The sequence below is a fragment of the Theropithecus gelada genome, chromosome 11 (assembly GCF_003255815.1).
Source record: "Theropithecus gelada isolate Dixy chromosome 11, Tgel_1.0, whole genome shotgun sequence".
Classification (NCBI taxonomy): domain Eukaryota; kingdom Metazoa; phylum Chordata; class Mammalia; order Primates; family Cercopithecidae; genus Theropithecus; species Theropithecus gelada.
In genome coordinates, this window is record NC_037679.1 from 52415109 (window position 1) to 52430356 (window position 15248).

At 42.4% G+C, this 15248-nt stretch overlaps 1 long non-coding RNA gene across 1 annotated transcript; it reads left to right on the forward strand.

Annotated features, from left to right (window-relative positions):
- The first annotated feature begins 5121 nt into the window (after positions 1-5121).
- On the forward strand, positions 5122-12574 carry LOC112634852. The gene is made up of 3 exons (XR_003121835.1): positions 5122-5746; positions 6670-6799; positions 12045-12574. It is a non-coding gene; the product is annotated as an uncharacterized LOC112634852 (long non-coding RNA).
- The last annotated feature ends 2674 nt before the right edge of the window (positions 12575-15248 follow it).

Below are 15248 nucleotides of genomic sequence, written 5' to 3' on the forward strand. Positions count from 1 at the left end.
AATAAAATTCTGCCAACGTGGTGGTAAACACCTGTAATCCCAGCACTTTGGGAGGCCAAGGCGGAAGGATCACTTGAGCCCAGGAGTATGAGACCAGCCTGGAACATGGTGAAACCCCATCTCTACAAACATACAAAAAGTAGCTGAACGTGGTGGCGTGCACCTGCAGTACCAGCTACTCTGAGGGGGTGGGGGAGGCTGAGGCGGCGGGGATGGCTTGAGCAGGGTAGAGAGAGACAAGGAAGGAAGGAAGGAAGGAAGGAAGGAAGGAAGGAAGGAAGGAAGGAAGGAAGGAAGGAAGGAAGGAAGGAAGGGAGGGGAGAAAGAGAGAACAAGAGAAAGAAAGGAAGGAGGGAAGGAGAGAGGGGAGGAAGGAAGGAGAGAGAAAGAGGAAGGAAGGAAGGAAGGAGAAGGAGGAAAAAGAAAAGAAGAAAGGAAAGAAAAAGCTCTAGCTGGGTGTAGTGGCTTGTGCCTGTCGTCCAGCTATTGAGCAGGCTGAAGCAGGAGGATCACTGGAGCCCAGGAGTGTGAGGCCAACCTGGGCAAAGTAGCAAGACCCCATCTCTTTAAAAAGTTAGAAAACAAAGTTCTTGTCTAGGATTGGCCTCTAACTTGCAGCATGACCTCAGTCCAGTGATTTTCTTCCCTACAATTTCTTTTTCACAAAATCAGATTCCTCTCTTGTTAGACCTGTTCTTTAATAGGAATATATAATTGATAAATTACATATAATTGATAATAATAAGATATTACATCAAAGCACTTAATAAGTGAAAATCACAGTACAAACACATGCTTAAACACTGTTGAAATTTAATGAAGTAATTTTGACACATGTCTAGAAAGTCAGAAGGGAAATTTTATTACTAAAGGTTGAGTTTGAACCATTTGTTTTCCAGTTTTCAAGAACGTGAAGCACTGTAGTACAAAAGCCTGCCTAGGGACACCAGCACCTAACCCAATATGCTTTAACAAATGAGTAAAGGAAGAATGCCAAGATTTCCAGCCTGCAAAGCTTTGCCTCTGGGGAATCTATGGCCTTCTTGCAAGGGATCTTCTAGTTTATAAGCTCACCAACATAATTTGAGATCCAGTGAAAATGCTATTTTCACCATATGTATATGCCACCATTTTCAAGTGTATGTAGATTGATTGTGACTAATAAAATACAATAAACAAATTATAAATTTATCATTTGTATATGTATTAATAAAATACAGATTCATTTAAAACATTACCAAAATTGAGTCAATTGTCAACATCTATTTCTTGATCAACCAATTCTAAAATTACAATTTCTTCCAGCTGGGAACTCTGGAGTTTAATATACTACAGCTTTCTGTCATAAATTGATGTCTGCTGGATTGGTTAATTCTAGAAAGTGATGGAACATTGATACTTTGAGTTACCTGAGTGCCAGTAACTCAAAGTGCTTCACTAATGCAAAACCAGGAATCAAGTCTATGATTAAAAACATTTGAGTCAATAACTATTTATTTACCTATTTGTGTTGTCCTGGGAAGGCTTGAGGATGGCTTACCAAGATGCACACAATTCAGCAAGATACAATCAGTTAAATAAATAAAAGTGATGAGGGAAAAAGATAGGATAGAAAAATGAGTAGCAGGGCTGTGGTTAGGCCATAAAAGGCGTTCTGTGAAATCCCACATTCTTCCAGTGCTGGCCTATTTGGCTCTGCCCTTTTTAAGCAGCCAAAGGGAAGAAGAAACCATTATTAGATACATAACTCATATTATCTGTTAATAAATATACATCAGCTTCTTACAAGATGCCCAGCTCTTTCTGCTGGAAAGATGAGAGAAACTTCAAGAAATGGCAGCATCCCCAACAACATACCAGTTGCAACAGATCAAAAGCTCAGTTTTAGCCCATGTCCTCATGCCAAAGCCAGATTCAGTAACTCAGTTTTTATAGACTTTCTCTAAGGATGAAAAGGTACTTTTCCAACACTCAGTGAAAATGATCTTTTCCCTCTTGTTTAAGTGGGGAAACAGGCAGAGAAGAGTGAATTGCTTCCACTTCATATACTAGGTCAATTGCTAAGATAAAAGTATAAGTAATTTGTCCTAGGTAGATATAATTACCTCCAGATGTGCATTTGCAGATTATATTATGATTATGAAGCACTCTTGAGAACTCCTTAATGGTGTAATGGTGACCTTTTACTCCATTTCATTTTCTCTTCCAATCCCCAATGCAATTTTCCTCACTCTGACTCTTATCCTCTTGCCTTGGTCACCACTGAGCACTCGAGGACGTACAAAATAGATGGCCTCCACAAAGCGGAGGTCCAGGGGAAGCCATCACAGAGATGGATAAAATGGCAGAGCTGGAACACTCGGGCATGCACTATGGAGAAGGCCTGGAATGAGTTTCTGAAGAGAGGCTGGGCCTCCAGCACCTCACTGCTCACCAAGAAGTCCAGAAACACATCTGTACAACTTCCACTTCCACGGCACCAGCAAATCACCAGGCCATTTAATAATTCAGGAAGCAAATATATACTGAGTGCCTTCCAAGGCACCAGGTGCTGAGCCTGTGCTAGGGAATCAAAGGCAAAAAAGGCACAGGTGTGTCCCCATAGAAATTGTAGCTTAGCTGGAAGAGAGTCCATCACACAGGAATTTTAATATGGCATATACACGTTGACTCTGGAATCAAATTCTTGAGTCCTACTCCCACTTTTGCTATGTAAGTCAAACTCTTGAGGCTTCGGTTTTATTATCTGTAAAATGGCGATAGCAACTACCTTCTAGAGAAAGAGTCTAGAACAGTGCTGGGCAGAGTTCCCACGCCCAGACCACTGCCTTCCCTTGGGATCCTTATCTCTGCAAGAATGACCAAAATTTACTGTGCTTATGATATTCCAGGCAGTATTCAAAATATTTGAAGTGTGTCAACTTATTTTCCCTTTATCATAGCCCCATATAGAGGATATCACTATTATTTCCATTTTACACATCTGAGACTCAGTGACTCAGTGCCTGGCCCCAGGTTCTCAGAACGGCAGTGTACATCAGTGGTTAAGGGGACACACTCTGGGGCCAAACTACTTAGACCTTGCAACTTAGAAGTTGTCAGAGCTTGGAAAAAGTAATGAACTTCTCTGAGCCTATCTTCTACCTGTTTCTCTCAGTTTGTTCCCCATCTTTACCGCGACCTCTGCAGACTACATTTTCCCAGGCTCCTGCCAATGAGTGGCTGGTTAACTTAGCCAATGGGAAGCAGTGGTGGAGCTTAGCAGTAGGAGGAGGGAACGTCAGGGTACTTAAGCCCCTCTCAGTTTGGGGTGGCTGCTCTGATAGTGGTTGTGCCTCCTCTAGAGCTCCACTTCCCGCTGGGCAGTCCCAGTGCCTCACCTCTGGTGACATCCCCACTTCCTTCTGTCCCTCCAACCTGGAGCAGCAGCTTCCTACTGTTTCTCATCTTTGGATTGTCTTGCAACCTCCATTTGTTTTTTGTGTTCTTGCAACAGCCTTGTAGTCAGACCCCTGTGTCAAACTTCCTCTGGTGAACTACTAGAGTGGCAGATGCACTGTGCTTCAACAGTCTCATCTGCTAAGTGGAAATAATAATTGTGTCTACCTCATACGGTTTTTGCAAAATTAAATGAGTTAATATATTTAAAGTGCTTGGGACAAACCATGGCACACAGAGTGGCAGCTATACTGGAACACACAGTCAATTCACCAAAGTCCCTTTCTAGACCCCGGAGAGGAGATCCCCAAAGCCTTTGAGAATGAATAGGAGTCAAGCAGGTGCAGAGAAGATGGAAGGACATTCGGGCTGTCTTAGTCCCTTTGTGTTGCTATAAAGAAAGACCTGAGGCTGGGTGATTTACAAAGAAAAGAGATTTCTTTGGCTCATGGTTCTGCAGGCTGTACAAGAAGCATGGCGCCAGCATCTGGTGAGGTCTTCAGGCTGCTTCCACTCATGGTGGAATGTGAAGGGGAGCTGGTGTGTGCAGCGATCACATGGTGAGAGAGCAAGGGAGCAAGCAGAGGAGAAGGAGGAGCCAGACTCTTTTTAACAGCCAGATCTTGTAGGATCTAAGAGTAAGTACTCACTGATTACCACAAGAACAGCACCATGCCATTCATGAGCCATCTGCCCTCATGACCAGACACCCCCCACGAGGCTCCACCTTCAACACTGGGGATCAAACTTCAACATGTGATTTGAAGGAGACAAGCATCCAAACTGTATCATAGGCAAAGGGATCAGACAACTAAGTGGCTAAGAGGTGAGAGAGAGAAGGGGGCCTTCCAGGAGCCAGGAAAGGAAAGAAGCGCAGGAAGACTGGGGCATGCTGACAGGGCAAGGGGAGAGGATGAAGTCAGGGAGAAGGATGAGGCTGGAGAGAAAAGAGCCCAGAGCATACCTTTTCAGGCATATTGGAGTCCAGACTTTGCCCTGAGGACAATGGGGAACCATTGCAGCATTTTACTGAAGTGACACATTTGAATTTATGTTTTAGAGAGATTTCTTTGGCTGCAGTATGGAAAACAGATGAGGTGGAAAGGAAAGAAGAGAGAACAGCAGGAAGAGCTGTTAGGAAGCCATTGTGAGTGCCCAGGCAAGAGATAATAGCCTGGACTAGAGTAGTGACCTGGGAGCAAAAAAAAAGAAAGAAAGAAAGGCTCAGTTATTCAGGAGGTAAAAGGAACTGGATTAGCATTGGATGGGATGTGGGAGCCAGGGGAGAAGATGACATCAAAAATGATGCTCCAGTTTCTGACTTGGGTAAATGTACAACAGCAAGCAGTCCAGCCCAGTGATTAGAAGCATGGGCTACGGTTTCAACAGTCTGCGTTCAAAGTCTGACTCTGTCCACAGCTAGCTATTGAACCTGGGGCAAGGCACCGATTCACTGGGTGCCTCAGAGTGTAAGAAAGGGATAATAATTGTATCTTCTGTACAGGGCTCTGGAAAAGGTTAAATGAGGTAAAGTATGTCAAATGCTTGGAACGGAGCCTGGAATATCACAAGCACAGTAAATCTTGGCCACTATTACATAGACAAGATCTCAGAAGCAGGCATAGTTTGTGGGGGTGGGAGCATCATGAGTTAGGTTCGAACACACTGAGTTTGAGACATCTAGGGAACCACAGAACAAGTTCTGGGCTGGAGATGTAGATTTCACTTGAGAGCTACCAGCAGTAGAGATGGTAATTGGAGCCATGGGAATGGAGGCGATTGTCCAGGGAGTGTAGGTAAAGTGAGAATAGATAAGTACCAAAGGGCACAGGCTGGTTATGTCAACATTTAAGTGACAATTTCAGAAAGAGAAGCCAAGGAGGAAACCAGAGAAAAGCAGTTAGAGAAGCAAGAAGGCAGCCAGCAGTGGTCTCGATACAGCTGTGATGGGGAGACAAAGATGAAACAGCAGGAACTGGCACCAAGAGTTATTGGTGTAGCTTGGGCTCTCCCCTCATCATCCTCTCCAGTTGGGAGTCGTGTGACAGGAACAAGAAGCCTGTCTCGGCACATGTGTAAAAGAGCTAACTCTGGACACCCGTGTCTGATCTGTGCTGACCCACAAGCATGAGGTGTCCCACCTTGGTGACTGGAAATGACACCATCCATTTTTTCTGGCCACTGTGTTGCACCCCTGAGTTTTTCCTTCATATGACAGACTTCACAGTAAATACTCCTACTGAGTCCAAACAACCACTATGATTGAGAACAAGCATGAATCTGCCACCCACCTTCTCCTGGAAATAAGGTGATGAGTAGGTTCCTCATCTCCTTTCCAGTGTCCACAAACCCGTCTGAGTACTTGCAACTTCAAATTTTTCTTTCTTTCTTTTTTTCTGTTACAGACACTGATTTTAGAAGAGTGTTCCATATGCTATGCTTTTTAAAATTTATTATTATTTTTTATTTTTATTTTTTGAGACAGAGTCTTGCTCTGTCACCCAGGCTAGAGTGCAGTAGCACAATCTCAGCTCACTGCAAGCCTCCCAGGTTCAAGCGATTCCCCTGACTCAGGCTCCTGAGTAACTGGGATTACAGGCATGCACCACCACGCCCGGCTAATTTTTGTATTTTTAGTGGAAATGGGGTTTCACCATGTTGCCCAGGCTGGTCTCGAACTCCTGACCTCAAGTAATCTGCCCACCTTGGCCTCCTAAAGTGCTGGGATTATAGGTGTGAGCCACCGCAACTGGCCCATATGCTAAATTTATTAGAACCCCCAAACCTAGCCAAAGGCCTCACTCCTAAGATTCTGGTGGCAAAGCCAGCATACGCTGGGCTCAGAGGAGGTCTTCAGATACCAAGAGGATTACTCTAATTCAAAGCAGAAATGTTGTGAAACTGCTTTATATTCTGTCTAGCACAAGCAAGTGGGGGTTGCTATTTTTATAATCATCATAAGAGCCTTTGACTACATAATTTTGGGAAGTGGTGATAAAAAACAGAGTACTTCTCCCTTGAATTCTACCACCCCCTAACTTTCATTAACATCCAATTAATTTTCTTAGAAAAGTTCATCATGAAACTCTCTGCAGCACTTTGGCACAGTAGTATCTATGCAATTGGAATGACACAGTAATTTCTTATCCTAAGGAAAAAAAATTACTCTGTCAAAATGAATCTTTTAGCCTAAGATGAACTGGTTCCATTTCTCATTTCTCTTTTCTCAAGGTTACTGGGTTGCTGAACTCCCATGAACCAAAAAGAAAACATTAAATGGTATCCAAACCAGCCTGGAAGGGACAGTGAAAAAAGCCAGAACCAAGACTGACCAACCTGAATGCTGGTAAATGTTATCAAGGTAACAACTTCTCATGTATCGGTATGTGACCAATAAAAAGGGAATGTGCTTGATTAGCAAAAAGGATCACCAGGAAAAATAAGGCATATTAGCATGATGACTTTATTATACAGCAATAACATAAATGGCAATCCACTCTCGTAGAATATTTGTGTTGAAATTAGGAAATGGCAGCAGATTCACACACAAAAGCTAATGGAAGCCCTAAATATAGATGATACTCCATCTGGCTGCCAAGAGCCTGCCTCAGCACATTAACCAGAAGACCAAACCAGAGAAGGGAAATAGCTTTTAAAAGTGCAAAAGAGAAAAGAGATTCACTTAGAATTTTATCTGGTAAAAAAAAAACATCTAGTCATAGGATGAGGAGTCATCTGTTTCATGGACTATTTATGACTCAGATGTTAATTCGGATGCTATCTTTAAATACATGGAGAGGAGAGAAATTTTTTCCCTTTATTTAGGCTTGAAAGAGTTTTGTTGAAGCAGGTAGCTCACAGCTGGTAAGTGGCATTCAGTTGTTTAAAATAATTTGTACGATTTGGCTTTCATGTTTGCTACATTTGTGCAATAAACAGAACTGATGTTTCAATTCCTCCAAAACCATTTTAAACTCTAGCACCATGGGGTCCAAGTACCCCTAACATTTTGCAAGAGTTATACTTTGCACTCAATGAACAGCAAGCCTGTGTTTACAAAACAAAATTACTTTTTTCCATTTTCAGTTTTGCTTATTAACAAAGTAGATATTTCTCAAGTCAAAATTTCTCCTTTGTTTATGGTTGGATATCTTGGCCCTGATGAGAAAACAAAAATCCACTGATTAGTACAGAAAATCACCATCCAGAAATCTCTCTTTACAACAATCCTGTGGCTCACAGAGCCATCATGATTGCCAATGTCCTCGTAGAAAATCAACAATAGCTATTTGCAGTTGATTCAGTTCCTCCGTTTAGGAGATTATTTTGTAGCATAAATAGATTACAGGGTTTGCAAAAATGTACATTTATGGTTGACCCTTATGCTTCTCAGAATCTGTTTGGAGTACTGAGGCATGCTATCCTGGGTGTGTTGGTTTCTCTTTGTGCAAACTCTGCTGAAAACCAAGGACAATCAACAGGATGAAGAAAGTTTAATTCAGGACCCAGGTTGATAGAGATTACCTCTGGGTCTAAGGTCAGGGATGCTTTAGTCCTTGTTAGAATCTCCAGGGAAACCCTAACTCCCAGATATTAATCAGATCTGTAGAACCCTGCTTAAGACCTTCCAGTGGCTCTGAATTACAGTAAAACTCCTTACCCTAGCTGATAACACACTATACAATCTGACCCCTGTTCAGACCTTACCAGACCTATTATGGGCTGTTTATCCTGATCACCTTGACCTGCAAAAGGCTGTCTTCTCCCTCTGTCTTCACATGGCCTTTCCTCTGTGTGTAACTGTGTCCTAATCTCTCTCTTCTTAGAAGGACACCAGTCTTACTGGGTGAGGGCCTACCCAGAGGACCTCTTTTTTGCCTTAATTACCTCCTTAAAGGCCCCATATTCAAAGACAGTCACATTCTGAGGTACTAAGGGTTGGGATGTCAACATATGAATTTTGGGGGGCTATAATTTGCCTATTCTGCACATTTCATATACATGGAATCGAACAAAATGTGGCCCATTGATTCTGGCTTCTTTCACTTAGCACAACGTTTTCGAGGTTCATCCAAGTAGTAGCAGGTATCAGTGACAGAGCAGGAGCACCATCATCTTGGACAAACATTGCCATTTCAAGTTCCGGCTCCCTTTCTAATCTCAGTCATTTCAAGGAAATCACTTCTCTTCTAACAACAAGCAGCCAGAAAGAGCAGACAGTAAAACACAGATAAGACAGGTCAGGGGCAGAAGGTAGGGGCAAAGTCTCTTGGGTAACTGCCAAACTTCACACTCATACAATGGGCCCCAGTAAAACAGTGGGCCCTAATAAGCACATCCCTTTCCCTTTAGGTGCACTAAGATAGGGAAGCTAAAAGCAGACTTGGGTATGCCTGCAGCTGCAAAAAAAAAAAAAGTATGGAAACAAACACAAAATCTCCCTCCCAAATAAGCAAGACGAAGAAACACAGAAATATTCTGAGCTTGTGATAAGCTCTCCTGCCCTAAACCCTTAAATACTCTTAGTCTGTAAGAGAGAGTGCCCCTGACCTAACTCAGCCAGAAGCCCCTCTCAGGTTTATTTCCCAAAATAAACCTGTCTTTTACCGTGAAGCTGCTTTTCATGTTTCTTTCTTCCTTCTTCAACTCTTACTATCGGTACTTTATTCTTTTTATGACTGAATAGTATTTCACGGTACAGCTCTATCACATTTTATTTATCCATTCCTCAGGTGACAGAGATTTGGACTGTATCCACTTTTTGCCTGTTATAAATAATGTTGCTACAAATGTTTGTGCACAAGTTTTTGTATGAACATATGTCTCAGTTATCCCAAGTATATACCTAGGAGTGGAACATTCTGGGTCATAAACACATATAACTTTGTGTTTCCCTTTTTGAGAACCCACCAAACTGCTTTCCCCAGCAGCTGCATCATTTTACATTCCCACCAGCAATATATGAGGGCAGGACATGTTTCTAGAGATTAGATAATCACAAATGAAGGGCATTGTTCTTTATAGCCTGCTGAAGGTCAAAAGAGGGAGGAAAAGATGTTTGAGTAAGGAAGAGATGCTTTATTAGGAATATGAAGCGTTCACAAAGTCCTGCTTACTCATTTTCAGCCAACTTTGCCATGGCATCATTTAATTCGCATTTTCACCTCATCTTCAATCTTAACATGAATAGCCTGGGTCTCAAGGCCATCTTTTCCCAACCAGTATAAGCACCTTTGAGACAGCATTCAATATGTGTCATTTTATTTCCTATTCAGTGGGGAAAATTAGGTCTTGCTTTGCCCACTCAGCTTTATTCCTGGAAACACACTTTTCAAAAAGTAGAAAGTTCAGTCTTGCTTTAAACCACCAAGCTGCCTGAATGGATTTCATCCATTATTTCGGGCTTTATTTTAAACTTTGCTTTTAATAGGCACAGAACCAATGCATATTTTAAACTTTTGACTCAGGCAAATTTTATATGTCCAAAAGACTCTTGGAAGTTAAGCAAACATAAGGGGTACTGTGTGTATGTCTCTGTGTGTGTGTGTGTGTGTGTGTGTGTGTGTGTATCACAGAATGAGGGGCACATGCTGCCAATTTAGTAATTAATTTTCAGCTAACAGAAGGCCACTACCTATACTGTCTGTGGCAGCCAGAGCCCCACCATACTGACACCAAGTTACTATGCCTCCTTGACAGAAAGTAACACAGATCGCCATCAATGGATAGACAAAAATCTCTGAATCTGTGGTTATGTGTGTGCATCTTACAAGTGGAGTAACAACAAATAGAAGAAATATATTTACAAATGAAAATGAAGCTACATTTATTTACTTCACTAAAACTGTTTTTTTCTTCTCATCAAAGATTTATCTATTCGTGCTACTCAACATCCCAAAAAGAATCAGCACAAGGCCACAAACTCAACGAAATTCCTTCTCCTGTTCATAAAACTCCTGTCCTGACTCCAAGTCCACACCCTAATAAACAGGCAAGCCTGTACTCTGCACCCTGAGGAGCAGTCTCCTAGGCTTTGTCCTTTCAGAGAGAGGATTTCCAAGGAGAGGCCGTCCATCTACCCAACTCTTCTCAAGGCCACATAGCTCCTCTCCAAAGACAGCCATCCCCAGTGGTTCAGCTGATCCTGATGGCTGCGCCTACAGAGAAAGAGGGGAAGAGAGATGGGAGAGGAAGAGCTCCCAGGAGTCAGGATGCAAGGTGAAGTCAGCTGTTGATCAGCGGTCACTCAGCAACTGGACCAGGTGACACTCTTCTTCTGCAGGCTGTAGGCTGTGAGAGTGTTCTGAGTGGCATTTAAGGATAGCTCCCATGAGCGTGCCAGCTTCAGCAGGGTGTCCTATGGCAAGCCCTAAAAGGCAGAGGGAAAAGAATAACCAAGTGGAAGTGGGTCATCGTGCCATCTATCAGAGACAATGTGCGTGAGAATGCTGCTACTAAATGAATGAAAAACTCTTTGTAAACTCAAAGTTTGTGGTTCCCAAACTTGAGCATGTGTCATTTTTTTTTTTTTAATTAAAACGCTGATTTACTTGGCCTTATTCTAGAGGTTGGATTCATTCAGTCTGGGGTAGGACCTAAAAATTTGCATTTCTAACATTGCATTTCCCAGAGGATCTGATATTGCAGGTCAGGGGCCACACTTTGAGAACTACTTGCTAAAATACAGGATCTATGTCAGCTGAAGCTGTAATGGGCAATCATGAGCCATGCCCAGACTGAGCAGCAAAAGGAAACAATGTTACTGTCTAAAACAAGCAAGAAAATAATACAATATTTTAAAATAACAGAATATATAATGCTTGAGTTGCCAGTAGCAAAGTGTTAGGATGAGGTCCTTGAAGTCAGAGAAAGCAGAGATGAACCAGTTTTGAACAAGCCCTGTCCTCGAACTCAGCAGAAGGAAGAGACCAAGTCCATTATGCCCTCAGTAAACCATTGGCCCTGGAGTATTGGCTTTCCCTCTTCACAGATGAGGAGTTCCATCTTCTAACTCACACAGAGCAGGGAGAGGATAAGAGCTGAGGAAATGCCATTGGCCCTCAGCTGGTCACTCTCTCTACTAATACTGCTTCATATGGGTATAAGGCTTTACGGTTTTGAAAAGCTTTCCAGTGATCAAAACAATGTGACATGGGCGAAAGAATAGACAAATGGACCAAATGAACAGAATAGAGAGCCCAGAAAAACACCTACCCAAATATAGTCAACTGAGTTTTGACAAAGGAGCAAAGGCAATACAGTGGAGAAAGGACAGTCTTTTCAATAAATGGTGCTGGAACAACTGGACATCTGCATGCAGGAAAAAAATAAACTAGAATCTAAACCAAGACCTTACATCTTTTTCACAAAAATTACCTCAAAACGGATCAAAGACCTAAAGGTAAAAATGCAAAACTGTAACTGGTGACAGCCAGAAAGAAACAAACAGTAATTGAGTGACTACTAGTGCCAGCTATCGAGTTAAGTACTTTTAATAGCTTATCGCATTGATTCTAAACTCTGTATACAATGTATTATTCCCAAGTTACAAACGATGAATTTTTTGCCAGTGATAAAGCATAATTTCTCTATGTTATTCCCTATAGAATCTGGAGCAGGAGGAGCCTCACTCTCCTATCAAAAGGAGAAGAACCTGAAGAAAACACTTCTCTTCCTTCTCTCTGCGTAGGGGCAGTGACCTTGAATTCAACCACCATCATCCCTTCCAGACACCAGAAGGGGGAGTCCCACAAGGCAGAAGTTGCCCCTGTGACGCGTCTACTTCTCTTCCATGTTCTTTACCTCCTTGCTCAGGAAGCCATAAAATTGAGCTGAGCAGAAGGTGAATGTCATTGCAAAGTTTACGCAGACTATGCTGACAGGTTCATGAAAACACTACTGAATATGTTACATACCACCAATGCTCACAGCATATCCTGTGTTGGAAGTGATACTTTTCCATTGCCAGTAACCCTCCTTTGTCCTAGGAGCTCACTGAACAGCTAAAATCGGGTGATATTTTTATATGGAACATGCAACATATTAAGTCCTTTTGCTCAGTGACCCAAAAAGGAACTAAACAGTACCCAGACTAGAAATCAATGTTAAATTATTCAAATAAATTCCACTTAAAGAATGGTGGCTTGGGAAGCACTCAGCCAGAAAGAATTCTCCCAAGATGAGTTTACTGTGAAGTAGAAGGGAAGAACATTTTAACTTTGGTTGGAAATTACACAGAAGGTGATGAAACATCCTCTAAGAAACGGTTCTGATCCACTGTAGGGCACCCCCTTCTCTCCTGCCACATTCCCCCATTTTACCCACTAAAGAGGTTCTTTGACGAGAGGCTAAGGAAACCAAGCAATATAAGATCTAATCAAAACTGAGTGCTGGAAATGTGTGGGGAGAAATCCATAATTAAACTGAGCAATTAACTCCAGAAAGCTAACTGGGGCCAACTCTGACACTACTATAAAGCTATAAAATCTCCAGCATCTCATTTCTTTGTCCCTCTACCCAATTTCCTCTCAAATATAAGCCTCTCTTTCTCTGTCCTCTCTTCTTCATATTTAATAAAACTGTTTGCAAGAAAGAATCTTAGGTTAGTCGTTTGCACTTTAGTATGAATTAAAGCCAGTGTGTCAACTCTCACAGGAATAAGAATTTCAAGCCATACTTCTAATTGTGGAATGGCTGTTACTGAATTCTTTTAAGGGTATTTCATGCAACAGCTAAATATAAGGAAGAGGAGAGAAACTGTCCAAGTCTTTCTGTGCCTAAAGTCTGCCTAAAGTCAGCTTTCAGCTGCCACTCCCAATTGAAAGTGAATTCAGATTAATTACTAGACGTTGAATGAGAGTTATAATTTATCCTTTCAGGGATCTACTGGTTTTCTTTTCTTTTTTTTTTTTTTTTTTTTTTTGAGATAGAGTCTTGTTCTCATTGCCCAGGCTGGAGTGCAGTGGCGTGATCTTGGCTCACTGCAACCTCCGCCTCCCGGATTCAAGCGATTCTCCTGCCTTAGCCTCCCAAGTTCCTGGGATTACAGGTATGCGCCACCATGCCCAACTAATTTTGTATTTTTAGTAGAGACGGGGTTTCTCCATATTGGTCAGGCTGGTCTTGAACTCGCAACCTCAGGTAATCCACCTGCCTTGGCCTCCCAAAGTGCTAGGATTACAGGCATGAGCCACCGTGCCCGGCCATTTTTTCTTTCTTTTTTACTTTTATTTTAGGTTGAGGGGTATGTGGGCAGATTTGTTATATAGTAAATGGGGGTTTGTTTACACATATTTCATCACTCAGGTACTAAGCCTAGTACCCAATAGTTTTTTTTTTTTTTCTGATCCTCTCCCTCCTCCCACCCTCCAGCCTCCAACAGGCCCCAGTATCTGTTGTTCTCCTCTTTGTGTCCACGTGTTCTCACCATTTAGCTCCCACTTAGAAGTGAGAACAGGTGGTATTTGGTTTTCTGTTCCTGCATTAGTTTTCTAAGGATAACGGCCAGCAGCTCCATCCATGTTCCTGCCAAAGACATGATCTCATTCTTTTTTATGGCTGCATAGTATTCCATGGTATATATGTACCACATTTTCTTTATCCAATCAGTCACTGATGGGCATTTAGGTTGGTTCCACGTCTTTACTGGTTGTGAATAGTGCTGCAACAAACATTTGCATGCATGTGTCTTTATGGTAGAATGATTTCTATTCCTTTGGGTATATCCCAGATCTACTGGTTTCTTCTCCTCTAGGCCCAGAAAACAGGTCAATTTCTGATGGCTTTTACATGTCAGGCCTATAGGACCCATTCTTACTTGACACTAGGTATCTCCACTCCAGATGCCCTTCCCCTTACCAGGTTTTACTTGAAAAGCACAACATGAGTGGCTTGGGCCAAATGTGGCCATAGGTCCTTCAACAAATGTTGAGTGAGTGTGACCCTTGGAGCAGAAAGTTGACAGAGCTCTGACACATGGCTAGTCCCCCAGAGGCTCTCACTGGTCTCTTAGTTGGAAGAACTTCAAACTCTCAGACAGTGGAAAATTCAGTCTGTTCCAAGCAAGAGACACAAATGTGCTCTTAAAATTCATACTGACATTTGGAACTGCCCAGGGTATTATAAATATAATCGTTCTGAAGTGTGAGTGTGTGTCAGGGAGAGAAAGAGATGGAGAGAGAGAGAGGGATACTGTGTGTGTGTGTGTGTGTGTGTGTGTGTGTGTGTGTGTGTGTGTGTGATGACAGAAAGGAAAGTGAGAGCAGACCCAGGGACAGCAAGTATCCCTGCCAAGAACTCAAGGCCAAGCACAGAGAAGAATGTCCACCAGATACCCAATGACTACATTCCGGATTTTCTACTGCTTCCTCCTCAGAGAAAAGGGGGGGAATAAATTAGAGAGAATGCGAAGGGAGAGAGAGAGTGAGCAAGATGGGTGGGGATAGAGAGAGAAAGGAACAGGAAGTGGGAGCCTTACTACACATAGACCAAGAGGCTCAGACTGAGAGAGAGAGGCTGTCAGAATGAGGAACTACTGAGAGATTACAGGCTTCTCAACCAGTTACAAGTGACTAATATCTACATTTATTGTGTTTTGAAGCCATCAAGTTCTATGTCCAAATGACCCCACCCCTCCCATAATGCAGCACCAAGACTAATCCACCATCCACGGGACATACTGTTTCCTGCCAAACAGATGGGCTTATAGAGGTTGGTCTTACACAGCCTCTTCCAGGTCTTGGACACACACCGGCCAGCCTCTGTGGCTGAGGAACAGAATAAAGTTATATAAATTGAACTGACCCTACAAG